We start from the raw sequence: 23841 nt of genomic DNA on the forward strand, positions 1-23841 counted from the left end.
TGATTTGTTGCAATTGAGGAAAACGCAGCTTGGTTTAAGGCTTGTTTGTTTATTTATTTATTTGAAAGAATACCTTGGGAAAACTAAAACCTTCTGGTTATATCAGCAATGAATATACCATGTAGGAATATTTGATTCAAAATACAAAATCCTTCTAAAAAAAAGTATCGACTGGTTTGTTTGTTTTTGAAATCATAGACATGAAAATTAGACATTAACAACCAATATAAAAAACATAATTTAAAATAGATACCCTCAGTTCAGCCAGGGCTTTTCTGTTGGCGTCAGTTGCCCCGATGCACAATTTTGGGCACCGCACCAGGGAAAGCTGTCAGAACGGTTGTCTATTCATAGCTCTGAGCTGTGGCCACGAAAATCATGTAACACGACCGGGACCTGGGGGGCTGCAGCCACCTCAGTTTGAATTTATCATATTTCCTCAGCACAAGCACAATCAAAGACATAAAGGAAAAATTTCCAAGAAGACATCAGTGCCTAGCAAGTACAGAGATTAATAATAATCATCTCTGCTCCCAACCCTGGCAAAGCCCTTTGATAGGAGGAGTAGGTCAAACGCGTCTTCCCTGCGCAGCTTACAGGGACGCAGAGCGTCTGGCCAATGTTTCCTGGAAGCATGTACACTTGGTTAAAATGTACATGTTAACAATTCATTGACATTTAGAATTAGAAAGTGACAGAATATAGTTTAATATCTCGCTATAATTTAACAGATATATATTTATCACCTACAGAGTGCCTGGCACAGTGTCATTTACTTTGGGTGACATAAAATGTGGAAGAAATAGGCTGCACTATAATAACTGAATATATATACATACCTACATCTCTTTAGCTTTACAGATATTATGAATAGAAGCTATTGCATGATTATTTATAAAAGCAGATTATGGCATCAGAAGTTAAGAAATGTTCTATATTAATAATTACAGTCAATATGAAAAAGCAGAAAAATTGCACTAATGTAACTTTTTTCCATTTAAAGCTATATCACAGATTATGGTCTCTGGTATTGAACAGAAGTTACATACTTCTATTGAAAGTTGATTGGATATAATTTAGCAACTCCAAACAAAAAGACCATAAATATAGAAAAAAGTAATATAGACAATAAAGAATTATTTTCATTATAATAATAACAATAAACCTGTGTTGAGCATTTCTCATATAGCAGAGGAGTTTGTCAGCTCTTTATATGTATTAAATTATTTAATCACCTCCACAACCTATACACTAAGTGGTCATTAATTTCTATTTTAAATAAGAAGTTATGGATACACACAAGTAAACGCAGCCAAATTTACAGAGATACAAGGGGCAGAGCCAGTCATAACATGGCAACTTGAATCTCGAGCTATGGCACTTGGGTTTACCTGCAAAGCTATTGAAATGTCTTGGAGTTTAGAAACTAGGCTCTTCAGCACAGTGTTGCTTCATCAATTAAGGCATGGTATTTTAGTTGAAAAATTGACATTTCAAACTGACTGATGAGTGGAATGTTGATGGTGCTGTTGGATGCATACAGAATGGCACTGAAGCTGAGACAGAGTTTGAGCCAGATGTGAAGGTGTCTTTGCATCCCTACTTGCTCTCTGTGTAATATTGGTTAGCCAGCCCCTATGGGCATCAGTTTCCTCATTTACACAAAGAGGTGGGGCAGGTAATAGCTCCTTATAACCTTATCATGAGGATTGAACTGTAAACTGTGTTTGGTGACTAAGCCTTCTTAAAACAGAGTGGCTATTTTTAAAAATATTAAACATTACAGATTCATGTTGACATAATTTATTATTTAGTGCAGTATACAAACATCTATTCTAAAATACAACTCATGGGGCTACAAACCTCGACATTTTAGCATTAGAATTTATATTTCGTTTTGCTATAAAACTTCCCTGCATTGCTATACTTTTCACTTAAAGGAGCTCTGTCCTTATTTAAGGGCTGACACTTTCTTTAGATTATGTACATAAGTAAGGCTCACACTGCTTCAGGTACTGAATCTAGATGTATCAAGCTCTTGTGAATCAACAATAAACATTATTTCCTGACAACTAAACTACTTGAACAGTTAACTAGGATAAATAATACACTGGCTAGCACACACATACACACACAATCCCAATATTATACCTTTGAATAATAACTAAAACAGAGATATTCTCTTACAACTACCAGGCATATCTTGATTTTTATATAATGTGCAATACATTGGAAATCTGCATATTTGAACTTTACTTTTATAATTTCTTTACATTCCTTTTGAAAAAGGGAAGTTGAGATTGAAATTGCAGGAACTCCTTTTAATGTTGTTTACTTATAAAATGACCACTACAATTAACACCTTTCCTTCAAATTAGTAGATGAAAGTTGCTATAACTTAACAGTTGATGGCAGATCATACCTGTGATTGTGTAAATGTCAATCCACATACTTTTTTATCTAATAATTGCGTACTCGGTAGGAGTTTTAAATGTGAGGAACTCATTTTCAAGTTCCTTGGAAATGCAGAAGGCAATTATGTTGCTCTATGCACTGCTGCATTTCTGGAGATGAAAATAACTTTTGTTCATTAATGCTCCTAGCACCTGGGTCTTTTGTTCAGTAATTCTCTTAGCACAGTTTTCCCAAACAAGTCAATGGTTTAATCACTTTTAATAAGTTATGGAAGACTCATGATTGTTTTCAGATGTTACTAATCCTGGGAATAAATGCATTCTAAATTATTGATTAAAGGATGGAACAGACTAAAGGCTCTCAGAGGGAAAGGGGGAGGGGGACTGGATGAAAGAAGGTGAAGGGATTAGCCAAAGAACATATATGCATAACGCATAGACACAGACTACAGTGTGGTGATGGCCGGAGGGAAGGGAGGGAGGCTGCGGAGGAGGTGGGCAAAGGGGGAGAAATGGGGACATCTGTAATAGTGTCAACAACAAAAATAAAGTTAAAAAAAAATCAAAGATGTGATGGAAGGCATATATTTCCTAATTGCAAGAAAACTGGCCAGAAAAGGAATGGCTTTGGGAAGCAGGTCTAGCATTCCCTTCTGGTTGCACAGTCCATACTGAGAACACAAAGTGCTTCAGGATCCCGACATGTGTAGTTCAACCCGAAAGATACCGCTGTGCTGCCCGGGACTTGCCCGTTCTTTGGGTGTTAATGTTTCCTGCCTCCATCAACAGCAACAAATCTGGTTTATTAACATTCAGTCACTGGTTGGTGGGTTGATGTTTGCTTTCCTCGGTTATTTTATTGTTTGTGGTGGTGTTGTCATAGTACCTTATTATAAATGGATCCAATATGAATTTTATTCTGGCAATTAAAACAAGATATAATAATTTTAAGTCTTTATATATGTTGATATGCCTTACTACAGATAAGTTCTACCCTCTACTGAAGTCTTTATGTTAGTTGATATAAGTAGATTTCTCAGCTTGAAGTATACAATGTTTCATATATGTAGCAAACAAATGCTTTAGTATGTCTAACTCCAGACTATTTACAAGTCTTATTTAAGACAAACATAATAAAGAGAAAATCATATAGAGTGTAAGTTTTAGCACCAAGACGGATGCACTGAACAGCTTTGCTGGGCGTTCTCTGATGATCCTGAAGATCTACCTTTTCTGTACAAAAAACAAAACAAAGCAAAAACAACCCATCAGGGTCCCAGTAAATGCTGATAGTTATAAATTTACTCCATGAGGTTAGGCTTTGCGGGAAATAGTTACACATCTATGTATTTGCAGAGTCTTTCAATATTTTCTCTTCATTTCCCTTTTAATTTATGTTTGTGGTTTTTTAAACAGGTGTTCAAGGCTTCCTGTTCCAATTTAACAGATGTCATTACTTTTAGTATCCTATCAAGGATACTAAACTGTCTAAAATACTATTTTTTATTCTTAGAGTACAACATTTTAATGACGTTCTTTTGTCTGAATTCTCAGAATTTATTCATTCCTTTCAATAATTCATTTAGTAAATATTTGTCAAGCACTATTAGGTACCAGGCACTCTTATAAGTGGAGAGAATAGAACAGTGAACAGAAGAGAGTAGCTATATGAACACTCATTGAGCATGTAATCTAGTGAGCACAGGCACTACTGGTGGAACGCATAAAAGCTCCCAGTCTTAGTTTCTCAATATGTGCTCACCCGGAGAATTACACTTAATTACATAGATGTGCCTTGCAGGGAAAATGGCATTCTTGAGTGTCCTTGTATTTACTTCTTAGGAAATGTTCCTCTTTCTATGATATTTGCTTGACATAATTGCAATTATTTGACAAAAAATATCTGTGTCTCAAGTTATTTATTATTCTTGGAGATTAGATTTTTCATAAATATGGTTAAAACATTGCAAAAACTTTGTCAAGTAATATTAGGAAGCTCATGAATTCTAATGAATCTGAGAAATATTTGAATAATTCTTAAGTACACTCAACACACACACACCCCAGCTTCAGATTAGCTAGTGATAATAGCAGCATCCAAAACAATGGATAAGTTTATGGAACACTTACAAATTTATGAAATTCAGTACCATATCTATATAAGAAGCAAGAGAGATGCTAATAGAATCAACAACATTACATTCCTTTTGGAACTTTATTTCATATTTCTGAAATTAAATTACAAAAGGAGCAATTATTTATAATTGGGTATATATTTCCACAAGCCTTGATTTCAATGTGTGAGACTTCAGCCTTTTCTTCTTAACAACTGAATTTTTTTCCCCTTGAAATGCAGATTACTTTTATTCTTGCTCTGTTTGTAAACTGAGACACAGCATGTGACCAAACTCTGCACTGTAAACAGGGTCATAGGCTCCATTATTAAATTCAGGTTTGTTTCATCATATTTTATCATTTTATTTCTCTTTTACCTGGACTAATAACTTTAACTATTGTGTTTTATGCATTTTTCAAGGGGTCTTTTCTCCATTTTGGAAGAAGGCAAGGTGTCTGTCATTAAGTAAACAGGGAAAAACGTAAAATATGAAATGCAGATAATGGCTTTTAAAAATAAACTGGTATTTTATAAAAATGCATATATGACAACAATAGGATTAATAAACATAAAAGTGATATAGTCCAAAAAATATTGAGAGTTAAATATGAAAACAATTGTATTACTAAGTCCTACCCTCCATGTAACTAAAAAGTTGGAAATAATTCATTAGCTTCGGGGGTTTATTAGGGAGAAACATTAAAGTAATACTCAAATATAAATCTCTAGTTTAATAAGTTTCACAAGTAAACCTAATGAATAACCTTATGTAAATCTAATTTTGCTAGAGTAAAATCTGATATGATATCAGTAATACCATACTGAATAAAAGTTTCCTCTGGTGACAAACCTTGTTTTGATATACATTCTATAATTTTAATATTATATTATTATAATTTAATAATAGAAGAAAATAATCATGAGTGTCCAAACAGTGGCTGTAAATTGACATTATCACTTTTTTAAAAATGGAACACGGACTTCAGAAATTGCCCCAATGTGACTCTATATTGACAGTATAAATAAAGGTACTCACTCTTACATATACATTCATGAGGAGGCATTCAGGCAGTTATGTGAGAGAGCTTGGTGGCTGAAGGCCTCTCAATTGAGGGACCTCAATGCATTTCAAGAAGGTAAGGTGTTGTTCATCTTCTAAGGGTTAAATTTAAATTAATAAAGAGGTGAACCGTGAAAAAATGATTCTATACCACTATTCCTCTCCTTGCAGGAGATGAGGGCAGGAAGTTCAACTCTGACCAGAGACACCAGAACCTACAATATTGTTGCCAGTAGCACCAAGGAAAGGGTCAGTATGTAAAGACAAAAACACACTGGGTCAGAATTCTCCAGAGAAACAGATTCAACAGGATGTATGCATATATGTAGAGAGAGATTTATTTTTAACAAATTGGCTCACGTTATTATGGAGGTTAGCAAGTCCAAAGCCTTCAGGGTGGGTTGGCTAGAAAGATCAATGTTGCAACCCAAGTCTAAAGGAGGTTGTCTGCTGGCAGAATTCCTTCTTGCTCTGGGAAAGCCAGTCTTTTGTTCAATTACGGCCTTCAGCTGATTAAATAAGCCCCATCCTATGAAAAGCAATTTGCTTTACTCAAAGTCTACTGATTTAAAAGCTAAACTCATTCAACAATACCTTCACAGGAACTCCCAGAATAATGTTTGACCACATATCTGGGCACCGTGCCCCAGCCAATTTGACACATAAATTAACCATCAACACTGGACCAGTCAGTCCTAGACAGAATCAACCATGTTGTTCAAGAAATGTTTAATCTTATTTATATAGGACTGAAGTATATATATTCTAAGCAGGATGACCTTAAATAGTTTGATATAAGAGGCCAAAAAGGGATCCACAGGAGCTCAGGTTCTAGTAATCCAGCTGATGGCAGCAAAGTCCAAGTTTAATGAGCAGGACTGGTGAGAAGGTATATTTGTTGTTGCTACTATAGTGTGTCCAAGCTAATGTTATTTAGCCATCAATAAGAACAAGTATTATATTGGCAAATATATATTGCGAATAGATTATGTAACTTAGTTGCTTGAATCTGGGTTCTGGCTTCCTTTTATAATGAACTTCAATTATGATTCAAACTTGAAACGTGACCTAAAATCCTTTGGGGATCTGGGCCTTGCTCACCTCTCAAATTCATCTCTTGCCTCTTCCATTGATGTCTGTTTCCACTTATTTCTAGAAGACAGTTAGTTTTTAACTCAATGCTTTTGAACAAATTGTTTATTTTTCCTGGACACACATCAGCATCCATGGCTAGTGAGCACCTTCTCGTTTGTTCAGTCAAGGTTCAAATGATGTATGTCTTGAAGGGATTGCCCCAATTCCTAGTCTCATGCAGTCCTTTCTCTTGCATAATCCCCTTTTATATCCATAGCTTTTATCACAAGTTTTAATTGTATTTATCTTTCATTTGTTTAATATTCTTCTGGCAGCCTATTTTATTCACCACTATATTTTCAGAGCCTGACAAAATTTCTGGTAAATTATAAGAACTCAGCAATCACATTTAATTAATCTGTGTTACATTTTAAGCAACTAATAAACTAAAATGTTTTATCTATTAAGTGCTGAACAGGCTGCCAAATTTCTAGTTATGTTAATAATATCAAACTACAGCTATTCGTGCTAAACATTTCTTTTCAGCCCAATAAACTGAACTGTGAATAATTTAAAAATTTGACTCTATCATCCATGTATGTAATATCTGCTATAAATTTTTACCAATTTCAAACTCAGTAAACATGTCCTCTCTGCGATTTTCTCCACGGACTTTAATGAGGGGACTTCCAGTTGAAATAATTTGATAAATTCATTCATTGAGCTCCTTCTGTGTCTCAAATAAATACCAATAAAAAGATTTTAAAAAATAAGAAAACACAGACAATCTAAAAAGTATAAAATAATAATTTTGTGAAGTAAAGTAATTAATTATGTAAGAGGCTCAGAAAGTCCAAGTGGATTCAGAAGCAGCAGATGGCTCAGGGGGAAAGGAGAACAGGCGTGTTTCACGTCGAGCGAGAGGCGAATTCCAGATGCAGTGGTTAAACGAGAATCACAGTATCAGAGGCAATATGGCTAAAAGTTTTCAGAAGAAGGAATACATTCTCAGTTCCAAGTTTATTTTGAGTTCTGAAGAATAAAAAAAAACCCACAACTAGGTACTTGATAATAAAACTGTAAAATATCAAAAACAAAAATAAAATCCTTAAAAGCATCCAGAGGAAAAGCTGATGAATTTTCTATAAAACCATGATGATTAGATGACAGCAGACTTTTTTTTTACACTAACAACAAGGAGAGAACAGAATGGAATATTTCATGCTCTGTGTTAAGCAATACACGTTACAATTCAGAATTAACTTATCAGCTAAACTGTCATATAAGAGTGGCGCAAATCTTGTGGACTTGTTTATTTTAATATAGCACAAGGGATAGCCTGGGGAAAAATTTTCTTTTCATTCTTAAAAGTACCATATGAAAATTATTATCAAATATAACTTTTAAAGAATAGCTGAGATCTCATAAAATCAACAATAAAAAAGAGAGGACACAAGCAAGAAGTTAAAAAGAGAGAGTTAGGAGCCAAGGTTATGATAGGGACTATCTGCCTGTGTCAATATATACACACTCTATTCTGGGTTCCTGCTACACTTCTTTGGTATATATATTTATGCCAAGCTACTGACTTCATAATTATTCTTTATATTTTTTGTCACCTCATATTTTATTATTCTTCATATTTTTGACAAGTCTTAGCCATTTACTCTTACATCATCTTGGTAAATTCCACTCAAAAATTTTATTTTTTAATTAAAATTTCTCTGAAATTCTAGATCAACTGTCACAGGATAACAGCTATAATTTACAGAGAATTTTCATCTAAGGAAAGAGGTACATTTTCTTCATGTGTTTAAGTCTTTTTTATATCATTCAATAACATTTTATAATTTTCTTCATAATATCTTAAATATCTTTTATTAAATTTATTACTTAGGTAACTTACAATTCTTGCTTTATTACATGTTAAAATTGGTTGTTGCTGTTGTATAGAAATTGTATTGATTTCTGGATTTTGATCTGGCAACCTTGCTGAATTTTCTGATTAATTCTTATTGCTTCCAGATTTTATTAGATTATATATGTTCAAAATTGTATCATCTTTAAATGACTAACTTTACAATTGTTATATTTCATTTATTTTTATTGCTTTCTTATATTATCTAGGACCAGTAATATACTCAATGACAAAGGTGACACTGGGCACCCTTCTCTTGTTTTTAACTTTAACATGTTTCTAAAGTTTTACTTTAAGAATGATGCATGCTCTACACTCCATGATGCTAAATTAGTAGCTCTTCTCTTTCCAGTTTATAACACTCACCGTGAATGTGTGTTAATCTATATAGATTATTTTTGTATCCACTTAACTGATTATAGAGCTTTCTTATAATCTGATACATTACATTATATTAACATGTTTTCTTATTACAAACTATCTTTATTAGAAAAAAATCTGTATTTGGAATACTTGTCTTAATTATCTCAACCTTCAGCCTTAGGCAAACACCATCATTTACATGGGTGTGAGCCCACACTCTCCCCACTCAGAAAGACTGTGGTGAAGATGACACTATTGCTGGTCATGATGTTCATTCTGGGATCATCCCCCAGGGCCTCTCTGTCATCTCTGTCCAAGCAATGGAGGGGAAAATAAAACATGCACACCCCTTTCTTTAATGAATTGTCACAGAACTTGTGAACACAACTTGTGTTTACTTGCTACTAAAGAAAGTATAGTTACATGATCGCACTTAGTTTCAAATGATTTCTAATGAAATATTGTCCCCTGGTCACATCTAATTTCTAATTTCAAAACTAAACACAACTTAGTTTGAATATATATTTATTTAAGTGCCCATCTTTGCGCCATATTTTTTTGTTTTTATTGTTTATTGTTGTTCTCATTAAGCTGTTTACTATGAAAGGGGAAAGCGGATTGAAGAGTGAAAGTCGTCTTTGTTACATTTTAGTTTTAGCTTTCACGTTTATATCAATATTCCACAGAGAATGTACACCTAGATGTGGCGTGAGAAGATATCTGGCTTTATTTTCCTTACAGGGAATGAGTTGGATCTTCTCTCAACCTACTATGATCTTTCAGTCTTCCCAGGAGATATAAAAACTCTTTGTTATCAAGTCCAGCAAACCTGTCCAGAATCACGTTACTGTACTTACCTAAGCAACAGACATCAGAGTCAGAATGAATTCTTTGCAATACGATCATCTATTTCATAGACTGTTTCCTCTCCTTAACTTCACTTGCCTTTTCTCTCCTGAGAACTTCTACAAAGCTTTTGCCATTTCTTAAGAAAGACTCTTTCCTCTTTACCACAATAATGTTTTGCTTAAACCCCCAAAAAGCGCCAACAAAATTAGACTTTTCTTCTTTTTCTTGGACTCCTCAATGATGAATCCCTTTGCAAGGATTTATCTTTCTCCTTTAATCCCTCCCACAGTGCTTTGAGTCTATAGATGTTTGTTAACTGAACACATAAATAATATGTATTATAGTTTCTATTGTATGCTACGATTTTTAAGTTGTATATAAAGGAAATCTCTCTCTGTGTGTCAATTATCTATTATCTATTTATCTAAGTGTGGGTATATGTTTATGAAACTAATGAATAGTTTATTTTACCACAAAATAAAAGTAAACAAGATTACTACAATGTAAATCTCATTTAGGTCCCATTCTAGGAAAGACTTAGTAAAGCAAACCAAAGACATGATACATAAAGAAACATGAGTTTCTATATTTCTTAAGGGACATCGTGACTCTTACCTGCAAATATGCAGGTAAGCAAAGCATTCAGATATCTGGCAGGGCTCTCATATCCCACATACTTGTTATAATATGTGTAAACAGAAATAGAGAGCAACAGAAACTGCACTGCACTCACTTTTGTACATTCCTCATGCCCAAAAGCAAGTCTGTCTCATGTTTATACCTCAGTGATTTTTGAAAGAAGATTAATGACTTGAATATTTGCAAAGAAAATGTCTTTGTGACCAACACTGATGGTTCTCTTGAATATCAGTGTCACGGTGGTTTGCAACGGCTGCCTTTTTGCTACACAACCCTATTTCATGAAGGTGACAGCCTGTCACATGTAAGGTTTATTTCTATTACTAGTTGTGCTGCTTTAATTCACAGTCTCTTTTCAGTGTCTCTTCCTTTCCTTTTCATATGCTAATGTGATTTGAACCAATTAACATATCTAACAAATCCTAGAATTAATTCTTCAATTCAAATAGAGGCACAGATTCTACTGAAATATATTAGTCATTTTTTAATAGTTCAGTTTCCAGCATTTACCTGCATTTAGAACAAGGTTATGCCTACAGTTATTCACTTTGTCGCTGACTTCTGGCTTCACTGAAAAGCCAATTTTAAAGAACTGGGCTTTAATTGCATTCTTGTTAAGTATTGTCTCTGAAGACAACCTCTAATATTTCCTGAGCAGATTTTTATAGAAATACCATTGTGAGCTCAAATAAGATAGCTTTCTGTTGGGTCATATGAATGGGAATGGAGCTGTGAGGGAGTATGGGAAAGGAACTTAGGGCAGAACAATATGATTACATGTTAAAAAAGGTGAAATCTGAGATGGCAGGGCGGGCAGGAAAAAATAATTGCATTTGTGATTTACATAATACAAATAGCACTTCACAAAATTGTGATAAACAATTGCACAGAGGCCAAAAATCATTTAGTTTTGTAGGAAACTTCTATACTCACTTGGAATTATCAATGGTTTTATATTTGCCTTTCAGAGACATTTTCTTTTTTTTCAAAATAACAATGTAGCTTAAAAACAAAACAAGTAAAAATCTTCAGGCTATAGAATGGAATTTCTCCAACAGCAGACTATTTTTAGATTAGCATTTGTTTACTTGTTATGCATCCTACACCATTGTGATTTTGTGCAGATGTGAATAAAAGATAATGTTTGTTTATTGACAGTTTAATTATCTCTCCAACAATTTAAAGATCCACAAATCTAAAATCTAAAACATATGAAAGCATAACAGACAGTGCTCTGTTCAGCATCCAGGTCTTCACCGCATCGTGTAAAATGGGATCAATGGCAAACATCAGAATATCCAACTCACCCTGGCAAATGTCAGGGGAGATTTAGGTACTTGCCTCATATCCACATCAACACTAGAGTCAATAGTGATAGTCTTTTTTATCTCACAAAGAACCAAAGAGCCAGATTAATTTAGATCAAGAGACTATTCAGTATCACCAAAATGCTCTCCTCTCCGTTCCCTTCCAGGTGCCTCCTTCACCCACAGGCTGACTGACCTTTCAGAAGAGAAATTGATGCTGCAACTTAAGCTCTCACATTCTTTTCTCACACTGTCCCAAACGAAAACCTTCGTTTTTTCCAACCCTTACCCAACATTCTGGACTTGATTCTAGTTAAAATAATTTAAGGTCAGATTTTGAAACAACAACTTTGCAACAGGAAGTATCAATCATGGCCCTTCTGGGAGGTGGGAGACGGGCTTAAACCCACTCATACCACAAGGCTGCAGAACTGCGACGTGGGACTAGATGTTGAGGAGGCAGGTATTGCCCAGTGCCCTCCTCTGTTAGGGAGAGCTTGTGTTTAAAGACAAGTCATTGTAAAAGTCTGAAATAATGGCCAATCAGAACCTCCCTCTAAATATGTTATTGTAGATTACTGTCAAACTGCAAAATTGTAAATGGCCATTGCATCAAAATCAACCCCCACACAAATGCAAACATCTAACCTTCATATTCCCTCTAGCAAACCTTTATCCTATCAAGTCAAACAATATTTCAAGAAGAACCATCCACACCAATCAGAGATGCGTAACTAAAAATTATATCCAGTTGACTACATAATATACATCCATTTTTGTGGGGGGGGAAGAGAAAAGTCCCCTCTCTTGTCCATTTTTGTAAATTTAACCCGTTATCTATGGCTCTTTTATTGAGAAGTAAAATCCACAAGAAAAACTCGGGAAATGAAAGAACCCAGTGTAACAAATTACTTAAAATCATGTCCCCCCCCCAAAATATGAAAAACACCCTTGCATACCAGTATCACCTAATCTGAGAAACAGAACACCACTTCCTCTCATCACTCCCCCTGAAGAAAACTACTATAAAGTGATCACCTATCTAAATAAGCTTCTCTGTACATTAGAATTGCATTTTGCCTGTTTCTAATTTTTTTATAAATGAAATATACAGTAAATACACTTTGGGTTTTTTTTCATTAATCCTCTCCCAAGGGTACTTTTTTTCCATTTTTTTTTTAGAGAGAATGAAAGGGAGGGGAAGAGACAAAGAGAGAAAAGAAACATTGAAATGAGAGAGACTCATGGATTGGTTGTCTCCTGCACTAGCCCCTGACTGGAGCCGGCGACTAGCCTGCATCTGAGGTTCGTGCCCTTGACTGGAATCGACCCCCGCCACGCCCCCATCCCCCCCACCCTCCCCCCCACCCATCCACCCCCCACCCCCCCTTACCCTTCAGCCTGTGGGCTGACGCCCTAACCTCTGAGCCAAACCTGCTAGGGCAGTAAATACAGTTTTGTCTCTTCATTCTTTAATTCATATTTATGAGATTCATCCATTGAAGACATATATTGCTATAGTTCATTTTCCATGCTGCATTAGCATTCTATTAAAGGAATATACCATATCTCATTTATCTATTCAATTATTAGTAGACAGTTGATTTATTGTCAGTTTCATGTATTTGAATGTTTCAATAAAGCTTGGCACAGAATTCTGCTAGATGTATATCTAAGAATGAAGTGGGAGGGAAGTCTTCCAAGTGTGGCTGTGAACTTATTATGAATCTTCATAATCTTTTTGGCAGGGCATACTATCAAGATTGTTAATTATAAATAAACCTTCCGTTTATGAACTTACGATCCATCGCTGAGTTGTTGGAAAATACAAGACAATCCTGCATCTTTCTAGCCATGACTTGCAATACATTAGAAAGTAGAAACTCCAGGACTAATTGATTGACTTTCATGCTAACTTGTACCATGCACAGCTGATGCTCATCTCCATGAACCCAAACCATGTCCTGTGAAGAAGAGTGATTTTTAAGAAGCTGCAAATGACAATTTCAGGGCCCCTTGATTACTGATTTGGCATTGCTGTGGCTCCCTTTTGCTGTACTTTGCTAATCATAAGTAAAGTTCAGGGCTAAATAAAGCTTGTGCATCATGTGAGTCTGGGAACTCGGTCCTTTGTGATGGTACCAAAATGATAACAATAACTGATAGAGTGGCTTTATGTGAAGTAACTTTTCTAATGCCAATAACAACACTAGACTTTAGGACAACTGTAATCTCTGTTTTAAAAATAAGAAAATGGAGAGCTTATGTAATTTAGACAATTCCAGATAGCAATTGTGGAGCTGGGATGTAAACCACAAAATCTGACTCCAGAGTCTGTGCTCTTAGCATGATGTTACTGTTGCAATGCCTTACATTTGTGGGTGTCTAGTGTAAGAGAATAACTGCTGGAAAAATAATTTGTGGAAGAACTTTCAATACTGACCTTCTACCAGGTTTCTTTTTTCAGTTAGCATGGGCTCCTCAGGAGTAGGTTTGGGTAGGAAGAGTTTGCATGATTAGAATTATAACATCGATTATTATTTTTTAGTTCAGATGATAAACTGAATATAAATATATCGTGACAATTTCTATATATGTTATATGTGGAATTAAAATTCATTTCTCTGCACTCTAGTGGTTTACAAAATAGGTCAATAAGGAAATTAATATCTCTCACTGTTACTTTGACTTTTCATCCAAAGTGTGATATCACACAACTTGTCCTTCTGTACATGGAAGCTCTGTGTATGTAAACAAATAAGAACATATAAAAAGAATAACTTGCAAGGACTAAGCTTTGTTCTTAGTTATTTCTCCTTATATTTTATTTATGACTATAGTTACAAATTTTAATGATAATTTGTCTTCCTTGAGTCATAATTTACCACTTGTCTCATTCTCAACATCCTAATGACTTCTCTGCTCCAGACCTAACTAGAAGATGGTCTTGCCCTGAGAGTCAGCCGCACTTGACCCTATTCAATATCTTTCTCTCTTTTGTCCACATTTTTTCTTTTTCTTATTATCTAGCTCTCTGGCAAAATGTCTAATCTAAAAATTTGTCCCTTCCACAGTTAAGATTTATAATTCCAAAAGCACAGTCTTGGAAGTAATTCTTAAAAGTCTGTTCATGCAATAATGCATCCAATATTTTATCCAGGTTACTAAGTTCATTAAAAAAAGTCATAATTTCATACCAAGATTGGTTCTTGCATCTTGCATCACTCAAGGGCCTGGCAGCAAATACATTTTACTTGTAAAGCTAATTGACACACATTTAATAAACAAAACTTTTAAAAGTTATAAACTAGATTTAAGACTACCAATAAGATATACTGGGACTAAGGGAAATGAGGAATTTTACCTTCTTTAACCCTGAAAGAAAGGGTAGCCACTCATTCTCCCCATCCTCTGATCTTTTTCTAGAGATTCTTCTTTTCCAAAACCCAAACGTAAGCCAATGAGTAGGGAGTTTCTGGATTCCATCCAAACATAACCGTTTCCTGCAGCATGCAGCATGGTGGGGCTGGGTGGATAGTGCGGTTGAAGGGAACTGCAGAAATAGCCAATCAAGCTATTGAAACCCTTTTATATATTTCATAAGTTGAAAATGTGTGTGGATACAAAACAAGACAGTCCTGTCCAATGTGCATCTTCTTGTGAAGAACAATCTCTAGTTAAGTAAGATGTGAGTCAGTCTAGGTACCTATCTGTTTACCTTATGGGATATTTGTACTCTAAGAAACACCCTCATTACCAAAAGGTAACTAATTTCCAAAAATTATAAAACTAGCATATGCCAACGGGTGCTCCTGTTGGACCCATTTTAGTGGTTATTGAGCATATTCATAACATGGGAGAAGATTCTGGGTCCTTGCATCTGTAGTGCGAAGACTTGAAGAAGATGAATAACTCCGTTGCTTTATTTATTTACAGCGTTTCTGTAGATATCCCTTTTTTTTTGACAGAGGAAAAAATCTTCAGGACTCCTACCTGTGGATATCATAATCTGCCTCAGCTACGTATGTTTCAGATGTGGGGTTTGTTTAGTGCTCATTACATGTATATGAAATTTTAATACCATGACTATGAGAATCAGAATAATATTTATTTTATGATTACTCAGAAATCAGTCCCCTTTACTGAACTTTATTGTCAGTATGGTTTTGTAGGAACTTTTCCTCATTTTGAAACTGTTCAATCACTTTCCCAAGAAATCTACGTTATCATCATAACCATGGATCCTGGTAACTGCTTAATATTAACACTTACTCTGCCACAGGCACTATGGTAACCACAGTGTAGGTTTGATATTTACAATCATTCTACAGCTCAATCCAATATGGTAACCACTAGCTACATGTAGCTATTTAAATGTAAATTAGTAAAAATTAAACAAAAGTAAAATTTCAGTCTCACTAGTCACATTTCAAGTATTTGTGATCAGTGGACAGAACAGATTTAGAACATTTTATTATCACAGAAAATTCTATTCATCTGCCTAAAGAGATAGAAATAGTAAGTAAACCTGAGCTTTCAACCACAGGAGTCTTACTCCCAAGCTCCAGTCAGAATTCCATGTTATACTGTACATTTTATGACTATAAAAGCTATCTCTATTATGTTTGAAAATATATTTCAGCAGAATGCTTATGCATGGTATACCACTCATGAATTAGTTGTAGAAGGAATGACTGATTGAGTGAATTAAAAATCAAGATAAATGGCCTAAAGCTAGTTACATATCTAGCATTTCTATGGAAGGCAATTATTCAATGACTGATTTAGTGAATGACTTTAAGTAGCTTGTCATGTACTCTCTCCCTTCAATAGAAATAATAACTCCATATATGTTCTGTGTCCCTCTCATAATTTGAGATTTGTTAGAGTACTGTATATCCCTCAATTAATTTTCCCATTAAATATATTAGATTTTTATTATACATTTTGCACATTGGCTAACTTTGTAAGATTTAATTCATCAAAATAGCAATCAATTTAGTCTGAAGAGTACTAACATTCTGAGTATGACAAAAATAAAACTGAACTAAATGTTTCATTACTATTCCCAATGGGTTTTACTCATGTATTTCCAATACATATTTATTGTTATGGCATTGCTTTATCAATTTACAAGTTCACAGACTTCTTACTATCTCCCTGAATATTCATTGCACCATCCAGATTTGAATTGTACAAAATTCTATTTATACTGTTTCTGTAGTACACTGGAAATGGCATAAATCTTGTATTTATATAAAGTTCCTCTAGAGACTTAGCAATTTCACAGGTACTTTTATGCATTGACTAGTGTTCAGAGAACAGTTGTGAATATTGGGAACTTCTCCTCCTTCAGTGCTTGTAGAAAATTTGTTTTGATAACTAGTGTGCATCTGGGATGATTATTTTAGCTTGTGTATATTCTTCACCCCGATAGGCAGCTTTCAACAGCTGTCAGAGAGCCATACACTCAGGAATGCTTCATTAAGATTTGTAAAGTTTAAGAGCAAGAAAAAATTATTTATAAGTTATTTTAATGTGTGGGAATAAACTGCCTCCATATGAGCAATATTTCAAAAAATTTTATATAATGTTTTTGGTTGTGGTCATTGAAAATTCTAACCAAAACTAGGAAACAAAATCCTGCTAATCTCTGCATGAAAATAACATTAATGAGAAATACTCAGTTTTATATATCTGGATTTGTGTGGCTTGAGGCCTAAAATTAAGGTCAATATTATGTGCTACCCTGACATTTAGTAAAATTGTGATGGCCTCAAATGGCCTAACTGCAAGTTAAGTTAAGGTCCCATGAGTAAGGTCCTCTAGCAAAACAACTCTCCTTATCCAAGGGGCCAGACGAAATTCTTGTTTACCCATGAGTAGTGGGCTTCAGTTCACTGCCAGCCTATGGAATTATTCAGAAAAGTTAATCACAGATTTCCATGGGAAACAAGACAGCTCCACAGTCTTGATACTACAAAAACCCCCTCCCACAGGCCCTGGTTTTCCCTGCTCTCAAGTCAAACCCTTATGGCCCTACGTAGCACACAGTGTTGGCCTCACCTGAGCTGTGAGTACGTGTGAGTAATAATCTGCTGTAAGCCTCATCTGTCTAGTGTTGTGTGTCATGCATCTGATCATCCTTGTAACCCTGGGGTGGAAATCCCTCCCTTAACAAAGGGATGAAGAGATGGAAATTAAAACAATTTGATGTTTTGCTTAGTGCCATATAGAATATTTTTTGCATAGAAACAGAAGCACCGTTAACTACACCAAATGACATGTTCATATACATTGCAGTTTCTTTTTATGGCTAATTCCTTTAATATTGCAATTATCATTAGGTCACTAAAATTATAAACACTTAAAAGACAGTGACTGCAACTTGAATAGAAAAGAGGCGAATTGAAGACACGGAGACATCAAGAAAATCAAGATGATAAGCAATGTTATTAATCACATTTTTAAATCTGGTTTCCTCAGTGTGCTATGAGAAGGTAGAAAAGACATAGTCCCTGACTCCTAGTGTGCATTCAGTATGGTTTTCAGAAATAAATGAAGTAAAGAAGCATGCCGGCTAAATCAGAAGGGGTGATGAGGAAAGGCTTCTTCAAGGACCACCAGAAACTACGATGAACCCCAAAACACAGCCACAATAGCAATCAGGGGTGACAGCATGACAGCCCGAGAAACATACCTTAGGAAGGGAGACTGCGGTTTTAACACATTCCTGTTTATAAGATATGTGACCTTGATCTTTTGCCCTGTGAAGAGCTGGATTAAGTTGAAAAGCATGTCAATTAACATGAAAAGTAGCCCTAGCTGGTCTGGCTCATTGGTTAGGGTGTCAGTCCTCAGAGAGAAGGGTCCAAGTTTCGATTGCGACCAAGGGCATGTATCTCAGTTGCAGGCTCAATCCCCGGGAGCTGGTGTGTGTGTGTGTGTGTGTGTGTGTGTGTGTGTGTGTGTGTGTGTGTAAGGCAACCAATTGGGGTGTCTCACATTGATGTTTCACCCTCTTTTTCTCTCTCCTTTCCACTCTCTCTGAAAAGCAATGGAAAAAATGTCCTCAGGTGAAGATTAAAAACAAACAAACATGAAAAGTAAACTGATTTAATTGGTAATCTGGCAATTAGAAAGCATACTGATAAAATTATAAAACAGTATACTATTGGCACACCAGCCCATATCCATTATATTCATACAGCAATTCACAGTGTCAGAATTTTAAGTACTGTTAGGCATGTAAAGAAAGGGAAATTCTCTTATGTTACTGGTTGTCTCTAATCTGGTGGTCAAGAAGAGTATATATGAAGTAAAATACATTGAGGAAGAAGTTCTGGAGAGAGATGGAAAGTGTCATCTTGGCTCTTTCTATTTCTCATGGTGACTAGCATTATTCAGAAATGCATGTGTGTCCAGTAAAGTATATTTAGATTATAAAATCTAGGTTTAGCTAAATTAAGACTCATAAATAGATAAATGTCTTAAATCTTTTTTTTCAAAAAAATTCTAAATGAAAGATAGTACTAATAACATAAGCTCAAAGTATAATACAAACATGATTGGAAATGATAACTATCTTATCTAGTCAGCTCTGACTTGGTATTCTCCAAGAAGTGAATTAGGAAGCTGATTTTTAAGTATAAATACAGGGTGTCCTAAAAAATGTATATACACTTTAATTCTAATGGGTTAAATCTGAAGAGAAAGAAATGTTGGAATTAATAATTATTCAAAGTGTGTATATATATTTTTGGGATACCCTATATATCCTTGTCATCTTTTTGCCAGACCAGACCCTAAGTGTATATTTCGACTTGCCTAATTGGAAAGTATGAAATCATCAAAACTAGAAAGATGTTAGTAATTTTTTCTCCATTTCATAATATTTCATTTTATATTTACATAAATATGTTATAATGCATATTTATATGGAAAAAGAAAAGAAATGCTTGAGTATATTCACAAAAGTGCCACTGAAATAATGAATCGTGTTGTCTAAACTTGATAAGGAATCACCTGGAGAAACAGAGAGCTAGGCAGACGGACAGATGGGGAGAAAAATGGAAGTGCCAATGGGTTAGAGCATCTTTGATCCAGCTCACCAGGCCGAGCTCTTCATATAAAAAAAGGAAAGAAGAGGCATAAAAAGCTACAGGATTTAGGACTTATATAAGTTCTTGCTTCTGATATTATTTTTAAAGTGGTGTATTTCTCTTTGAATTTCTGCTCCAACAATCTCTATCTTCAGCCTACAGGGAAATGAATACTATAAATAATAACCCAATGTTTTCATTATGCATGGCCACTGGAGATGCAAACTTTAAAGTTATTATTTATTTTACTGAAACATAGAACCAGCCTTAAGAGCTATCTAGAGAGTATGGTTCATGTACAATGAACTCATTAAAAAACAAAATATGATAGTACTTCAAGAGAAGGGAGAAAAGGAAGGAAGGAAATAGAGGCATAAGTAAAAGAGAGAGAGACTGAGAAAAATAAACTTGGCAGTCTTCTATGCCAGGCTCAATATAGTTATACAGAAATACCAGTTTGAAACTTGACTGAATATAGAGCCAACTCAGACTGCATTCTTCACGGGACTTGCCTGTTGTACACATGATCCACGCTATTGCCTTTTCCCAGTATTGACATCATGTGATACCATCAAGATCCCTAATCTTGGTTCTACCAGAGACTTTAAAAGTCAGGACAATTCTGCTTTTCAATTATATGACTTTAACAGGAGCCAACGTGATTATCCTGTCCTTAGTCCAAATTTATCTGGGCTGTGGTTTTATGTAAAAAAATGCCTGTGAGATGAAAGATAAAGAAGTGTTGAATCTTAAGTACTGCTTTGGTGTTTTAATCAAAGAGAATGCAATTTGGAAGTAATTTCTCATCTGATTTTGAGCTATTTGGGGAACGGATTTGATGATGTTTTAATGTTTTGTACATAATCAATTACTTTCATAAAAACTGTAACTAAGTGAGCTATTTAAAAGTAGGCTGTAGCTTCGATATTATATATTAGGGTAGAACTGAATCTTATGTATGGATTCAAATATGCAGATCATACAACTTTCTAGTGTTCATGATCTCAATGAACTCAGACAAAAATTTTAAAATCACTACCACTTAGCCCTGGTTGGTGTTGCCTAGTGGTTAGGGTGTCACCCCCACACAGAAGGGTCCTGGGTTCAATTCCCGGTCAAGGGCACATACCCGGGTTGCAGGTTTGATCAGGTAGGGGTGTGTGCGGGAGGCAACCATTCGATGTCTCCCTCTCACATCGATGTTTCTCTCTCTGCCCTCTCTCACCCTCTAGCCTTGTCATCTCCCTAGAATACCCCATATTTCTGGAACCTAACCTGAGTCATTCATTATTATTTGTGTTTTATCTCTTTCTCTAAATTGTATAAACAGATTGTTGTGTGTCATGCATATGCTACATACATATATTGTAAGTTTTATTCTTCTTAATTTTGAGAGCATAAAAATCACAAGTACATATGACAGAATGGCTAACCTTGTTGCTTCCCGGAGGAGAGGAGGTGGGGAACTTGGACAGGGGAGCACAGAAGGCCGGGTAAGGCAAAACTGTGTCAAGTTCAAATTTCCCTCGCCTTCTTTATTCCTGTGCCCAACAGCACAGCACAAACTACAGTGATTTTTGTGCTCTTTACAAAAACAAACATTAAAGAGATTAGTGAAACTGTGTAATTAAGTGATATCAACATGGAAGTAAAAGAAAAATTGATAACCTAAGTCAGTGGGGGGAAAAAGCGGATGAATAGGCTTATGGAACACCAGGAAAAATTAAATCTACAAGCTCACAAATCTCTTTCATGCTACTCATGATATATTACCCAAAACTAAGCAGTAATTTAATAATACTTTGGAGCAATTGAAAGAAAAATTTAAGAGACTGGTTTTGAAAAGAGAGAAGAGAATTTTTTTAAGGTGCCTCTTAGCCAATAGAATTATGTTAACTGAAAGTAATATGCCAAAATGATGCTCACCATAATTCATAATAATTAAAAAATGCAGTGGTGTTAAATTTATAAGTATTAATCAAATAGGTAATTCATTGGTTTGGATGGTAGGTATTTAAGATTAAATACCTTAGACTCTAAAATGTTTATTGCAATTATTAACAGAGATCTATTTTATAAATTTTAAATGCACTATGAATAAATGCATGCATTTTACTTATACTAATTTCTATACATATATAACTTATAGTTTTTAGTAAATTTAAATCATGAAATCAAGTCTTAATTTCATGCAAAATAACGGAACGATTACCTTTTGTAAAAAGCAATTAAATACGCCAATATCAAGAGGATGTCTTTCACCTTATAAGACTTCAGCAATAGCTTATAAAAAATAATGCTGCCAGTTTCTGGGATGTATATTTGAGTAACAGCGACTTACCACTAGTATCATGCCTGTATTTTTAGGACACAAAGTCTTAATTACTAATGCACTATTCAAAATGACTATGTTAAGATAAGTACTATGACCATTTACACTCTTTTTCTTTTCAGGATCTTGCAAAATAAATCTGTTGTCACGATGTTTCCAGTTAAACCACAGTTATTGGATATATCTTGCAATCAGCTAAAGGAGTGTCAATAAGTAGCTCCTAATCAGCCCTTTGGTGGTTTAGCCATTACACTAATGTGCATCTTTGCCCACTCATCTTTGAAGTCCTGTTGAAGCAAATGGCTCATTTTTTAAAAAAATCATGAGGGACTTCACTCTTCAAATCACAAGGGTTTTTTCTCATTAAGTTAACAGAACTCTTGAAAAACAAATTTAACATACTTGTTCAAAATAGGCCCAGCCGTATGAACAGGATCATGGCCCTTCACTGAAAATCGTGCCTCATCCTCTGGTAGAAGCAGTTCTGTGTCATGGCGCTTGGCTTGGCAAGCGACATTCAGGCTAAATTTGATCTCCCAATCATCGATGGTTTGTGCCTTTGAGCAGTAATCCTTGGGGCCAGGCTTACATCACTCCACCAAGCAACCGAAAGAAATAGAAAATTCCCTGTCGTAACACACACATAGAAAACCTCCCCCAAAGACTTGAATTCCCTGAGTCATTGTGGTCATGAATTAGGAGGCTTTGATTAGTCAGGTGCCATTGGAAACACATGACAAGGGGAGATGGGCATTCTGCCAAAAGGGTAGATTGTTTTTACCATAAAAAGGAAAGTTTGCTGAGTAAACCCACACAATGCATGTTCCCTGCCTTCCAAATCTAGTCTATCACCCAAACACGCACACACATACTCCTACACACAAAATACATTTCTAGGATGCATATTCCCTCCTAAAATAATCCTTCCCTTAGGTTTAAACATGTTCACAATTCTCTAACTTAAATACATGCACACATGTACACTAAAACAAAAACTCCTGTCATGATTGAATATCTTCCCCCAGCTCTCCAGACACTGCTTTTTCTCTCTTCTCTTCCACATGCAGATTTCTGAAAAAATGTCTCCTAAAATTGCTTCCTCCACTTCTTTTTCTTTCAGTTCTTTAGCTCAGTCCAAGCTTTCTCAAATCATTCTACTGAACCACTTCTTCTTAAGGCTACACATGACTTTCTCGTGACATCAAAGAAACCTTTCAGCTTTCATTTAACTTGACATGGCAGAATTGGACTTCACAGGCCACTCCTCTCCTGTCTCGAAGAAGTTTGTTCCCTTAACAAAAGTGACTCCACACTTCCTTGATTTTCCTGGTGTTCTTGGTTATTTTCTTTTCAGTGCTGTTTGCAGGTTCATCTTCCTCATTCCAGCTCTTAAATACTGGAGCACTGCAAATATTGCTACTTGGCCCACTTCTCTCTCCTGGCCTTATACCCCCTCCCTAAGCAGTCCCCTCCATGGTTATGTCTGAAATTATACAGAGATAGCTAAAAATCTGTTCCTCTGGCTGAGGCATTACTTCTGAGCTACAGACCTCACTACAAACATCTCTACTAAAAATTTATTTTCGATGTCTTAGGGGCACCTTTAATTAAACACACCCTTGTTTAAAACAGGTTCTTCCCCCCCCTTCCTTCTTTAAGCATGGACA

Source organism: Miniopterus schreibersii (assembly GCF_964146895.1).
Source record: "Miniopterus schreibersii genome assembly, chromosome: 4".
NCBI classification, from domain to species: domain Eukaryota; kingdom Metazoa; phylum Chordata; class Mammalia; order Chiroptera; family Miniopteridae; genus Miniopterus; species Miniopterus schreibersii.